Genomic DNA, 5,799 nt, shown 5'->3' with positions numbered 1-5,799 from the left:
CATGTATGTTTTACTTCTGTTCCAAAACTTGTGATTGTACAAAGGTTTTGAAAAATTTTAGTTATTAGATAATGATGGTAATGTTTATTTTATTGTCCCTTGGTTAAGTGAAGAAATTACAAATGGAAAAGGAAATAACAGTGCAGTATCCACTGTAAGAAAGTTATTTTTTTTTGGTAATCATTTTACCTATAACAAAGGGTACATAGTTGTGGGCAAAAAGACATTTTATTTATTAAAAAAAAAAAATCTGCAATGTCAACGTCTACGGTCATCAGCGGCGTATACAAAATATAGCCATAGGGCGAGGCTTGGGGGCATAGCCCACAGGTAAGAAAAGGTCATACAGAATTATGATAAAGTATTGTGAAAAAAGGTTACAAATGGGTTCACAATTAGAACCGAATATGTTACATGTCAAAGCTTGTAGAGCACTTTAGGTTAGCATGGTAGTGAAAAAGGTAAAGAAGGAAGAGCAAACGGAGGACGAAGGCCGTTCAGGACTGACACCAAGCCAGCCAATCATCCTTTCACACTAAGGATTTAGACAGAAAGGGATGAAGAGAAGGAAAGGGAAATGTGGAGAAGAAAAGACCATGCAAACTTAGTAAAAGCGAGGGCTGAGGTCCAAGGCAGGGGTGATCCCCCACAATGGGCCTCAGTCCCCGTCTCCCAGGCCCTTTTCTAGGAAGGGACGTTGTCTCGTGGATTCTTCTGGTTGTTTTTTTGGCATTTAACAGAAAAATGAACAAGCAGTCATATATGTATAGTCACCAGCGTGCTTCTCCCTCATAAAGTGAATCAGTATCCTCTCATCTGCTTGGGAATCCTCCTAGCAGCTTTCACTTAGGTATGAGTTAATTCAAATGCTGATACCCACTGAGCAGATTGAAGACTGGTTTTTTTATGCTAGCCTGTCCATCTTTCATCATCTGTAGCAAAACTAAAGATACCTCTGAGTTTATTCACTTTGAACTGGGTCGAGTCAACTCACTTCCTCATCTGTCCCGCCACGAAACGCACTGGGCTTAACATCTAATCTGGAGATGATCACGTAATACAGTCATGGTTGCAGAATAACCCAGTCCCCAAAGTCATTATTTCCGCCGAGGTAGTTGAGCTCTGCTTCCAACAGTTTGGGCAGATCTGACTTTTTTTTGGAGTCAGCTCTGCACACTCGGGTACCCCCCGCCTGTTCTCGGGTACCCTGTCCTTGTTCGTGTATTTTGTGATATAGCGAAGACACACATGTGAAGAAGTGACATTTCCAAGCCTCTCGTAGAGTCACAAGGTTTCCAAGCAGATTATCCATCTTGAAGGTAAAATTTGAACTTACTTATGGCATGAGTTTTGTTATGAATGTGATTAGAGAATGAATTGCAACACGGCCCATTTTAGACGACTCCTCACCAGAATATTGGTGACTGATATCCGGGCCATGTGAACACGTGATGCACATCCGACATGCAGATGTTTACTTATGGTAACTTACCATAAATCAGATAACCTCCAGGACAAGATAAAATTTTAACCCTGTCAATTACTTTCGGCGCAGCAATGAATCTGACAAAGAAGTCAGAGCAAATTATCATCTAAATATCAGTCATTAAATCATGAGGTAATGGGTCTGCTAAGTGTACCCTTGCCTTTTCAGTCTTTAGTTTGTTTTTTTTCCTAATCCGGGAGTCATGATATACATCTTTGCTTTACCTGTTGCAAGGAATTCACACACACACACACACACACACACACACACACACAAACACACACACACACATATATATATACTTCATATATCTATGCTATACCTCATATTACATAGAGTAAGCTAAAATCATATATAGTTGTTACCTATATGATTATATTTTCTTTTCTTTTAAGTACGGCATCTGACTAATGTTTTATATTAGTGTAATATAATGTGCCACGTAGATTCTCCTGAATACATAAGAGTTAAGCACAGCAACTCTGTTTTACTGATCCCACGCCAAGTTATGGGCCCAGTATTATGCCGTTTGATGGTAAAGCAGATACATATTTGTGGGAAAAACCTTCTTCGGTTTTCGTATGTTAGGAAACTACTTTTCACGCTTGATAATCATTCTTGAGAACGTCCAGATAATTATAATCTGGATTGTTTCAAAATGTTTTTTTAAGAGGTTATCTTGACAGAACGTCACTTGGCATAGAACGTGAAGAGGGAGGAGACAGTGAAATCTTGGGCAGTGCCACGAAAACATTGGATGCTGCAAACAAACTACAGGTTTAATGTTTTCTGGAGGCCATTCGTCGACAAAAGACTGGAGGATGGCAGTGTTATAGATTATCTCTCATCCATAAAGGAGATGGCAGCAGCACTTAAAGAATCAGGTGAGATTGCCAGTGATCGTCAAAAAATCACATTGAAAGGACTTCCACATATGTTTTGTAGATGTTGCAGATCGACGCAGCCCTCTATACGATTATCATAGATTAAATACAGCCTTATTACCCCCTACGATCCGGATACGTCGGCACTCGTGTCCAGACCAATATACGGCTATCATGCCTACCATGGCGGCCACTCTCCCGGGAGTAAGGCTGGCCCACACGAGTACTCAAGCGGGGTCAAGCTTCTTTGACATCGGTCTTAGCGACTTTTTTGTAAATGTGTTTTACTACAATATCATTTTACGAGAATCTTGTATTATATCATGTTGACAATAGCCTGTTTTCATGAAGCAGACTCCATATCATCTCTGTAAATAGTTTATCTTCTGTGAAAAGCAGTAAACATTGTGTTATTAGCGTCATTTCAATGTTTTCGTATTTTTCAGATTTGAAAATGATCATTTACCCAACACAAAATCCTATAAAAAAGCAAAACACTTTTCTTTAAGATTTCAAATCATCAGTCTATATTTCTTGATATTACAATTAACATTCACATTCAATCAGTTATCTATACTTCCATAAAAGGTCTACCAATGATAGCTGGGGAACGATTACCTTAAGTACGCGTGGGTTAAACAAGGACTAAATTATCAAATTACCAACTTAACCCAATATGGACTCATAAGAGACATTCTATATATCATCAACTCGCTCCTTCTTTGGATGGTAGACGAGTCCAGACTTCCAGTAGAGTCCCCATAAACTTGTCAAAGTAAGAAAAAAAAGATCAATATAAACAAAGTCGGCATCCCTTCCTCTCTTCCTTGGACCTTCGCCGCTTGACCAGCGAATCCTGCTCCTCTTCTCCCCTCTCCGTCAGCCGTTCCAGCTTGCCACTTCAGGGCGCTTCCTCGAACAATGCAGATTCCTGCCAAAGATCTTCAAGTTTCTAGAAATGGCCAGCATGTCAACTCACAACGACGTCCCACAGGCGAGTGATATTAGCACTGTAGGGATCACATTTATTTTCACCATGTTTAAGTTCGATTTAGTGTCAAGACCATATCCCTTTAAACCTATTTCTTGCGTTAATTAACTTTCTGCAACTTTAGAATCATTACAAGTTGTAATGAAACAATGCTACGAGTCTTCACATTTCCAATGTTGAACTACAAATATTGGAAAGGAACTTTACCACAATAACCCATACAAATATAAATTTTACCAAAAGTAATGAAAATGCACATCCTCAATACATTAGAAATATCAAAGTACTATAATTGCGCGTCCCAGTTCTTGAGTTCCTGTTCTTAACCCTGGCCGTGCTGCCCTTTCCTACAAAAGAGTTCTGTATGCACGAATGTTCTAACTACCGAATTATTTCCATAATGTAATCTAACACAATGATATTTTCTTTTTCTTTCATGAAAAGCACAAAAATATGTTTTTTATAGATATTAATAAATCATGTCAAATCTAGTTTCCACTCGTAACAGATGATGTCGATAAATTAAGCACAAAGCCCAAGCCCGGTTACAAGCCTTCGAATGCGGGCGTCGGCGAGGAACTCCGCTTAATACTATATCAGAGAAATTACCTTTTATGGTTTCTGTGTTGTTGTTGTTTTTTTCAGAACAATATATTTAAAGTACTTTAAATTTAACTGAGAAAGAAAGGAGATCATGGAGGTTATGGGAATGAGAGTTTTTTTTTACATAAATCATAGATCATTATAAGACGAACAATTTATCACTTACTTTTAAACTCTTCTCTCTAAATCGAGACTAACAAAAATAACGACAATGAAATGATACTGACATAACATTGGCTTCGAAATTGACATTGATAATAACAAAAATTATAATTATTATCATCTTCATCATCTACATCAGCATCTTTGTTTTTAGCGTTATTATTATCATTATTACATGGAAAATAATCAAACCAACAGTTCATGAAGGCAGGTCATTTTTTTTTTCAAATTTTCTTATAACATTCTGTTGATCCTATATTCAGCGAGGGTCATTTCACTTCGGAAACCCCTTGCACCCTACCTGGAAATCCGATAAATTCCGGAAATCCTTAAGAAATTCTTAGAAAATTCGGAAATCAGGAAATCCCAAGACTCCTAAAATCTCGCAAATATTCCATTCGCACCAATATCTCACAGAATCTTGGTAACAGAACCAAAGATGTCTCAAGAATCTTTAAAAAAGTGCCATAAACTTCGACAAACACCTGAGCAGTTGCAGGACAGAGTGCCATGTTGAGGGCGCCGCGCAGGAGCCTTTCCTCGAGGCACTTTTTTCCGTCAATTTTTGCGTTTCCTAATGAACTTTCCGTATGAGAGTCGTCTGGCGCATGTAAACAAACATGGCGCTGTCGGAGTGAGGCCCCGGGAATCACACGAACTTTTTCATATATATATTACGTTATTTTGAATGCTCTGAAACATCTGCTTATGTTTACATTTACTCATTCTATCTAAACTATCATTAAAAGACATAATGATGGGTTATTGGTAATGTAACTCCAACAGTCATTGCACAATCATAATATTTCCGAGACTCCGACAATGCCTCGATGTGGAAATATAAAATATTTTCCACATTCCATATTAACAATACTTTATTCGAAAAAATATATACATAAATGACAAAAATGAATAAATAAATAGATTAATAGATAAATGAACTAGAGCATTTCTTTAAGAAGAGGATGAACATGAAATACTACAACAGGGTTCATAGTAGTTAAGGCGGAAAAAAACATAGACTTTCAAGGCATTTTGTTTACCAATTTCAAAGATTTCTCAAGAACTTCTCGATCAGTTTTAATGTCACGTCATAATGTAATTGAACGTTGAAGTCAATAATACATATAAACATGAAAAAGGTCCGATTTTTATTTAGTTCAGAAAATACACAAATATCAATACTCATATTCTCATAATCTTGTAAGTCCACATTTATCACGATTCTTCAAAACGTTTGTTAGACTAAGAACCAAATTTAAAGATTTTTAAAGACTTCATTAAGAAATGCCACAACTTCAAAGATATTTACAGACTTTCAAGACCTGATAAAAATTCACAGACATTCAAGGAAATTCAAGACCGCAAGGAACCCTATACAATCGTAGTATTTTTGAGATCAGTGTGAGGTTTAAGGTGAATTTCTACGTGTTTAAGGGTAAAGGTAAGAATCTGCCATCACAGTTTCATTTTAAGGATAAACTTCCGCAATTGAAGCTTGAGAATAAGGGTGACAGTCCGAGAGAAGTGTGAGGGTGAGTTGATTCGTCTGAATGTGAGGTTAGGGTGAATTCTGCGATGGCAGTAAGGGTTTAAATATGATTTTTGTGATCAAGGTGTAAGAGTAAGGACGACTTTCTGATCGAAAAAAATGTTTTGAAGATGGAATCCAG

Source organism: Penaeus vannamei, chromosome 15 (genome assembly GCF_042767895.1).
Source record: "Penaeus vannamei isolate JL-2024 chromosome 15, ASM4276789v1, whole genome shotgun sequence".
NCBI classification, from domain to species: Eukaryota; Metazoa; Arthropoda; class Malacostraca; order Decapoda; family Penaeidae; genus Penaeus; species Penaeus vannamei.
Note: the sequence above shows the minus strand (reverse complement) of the source record.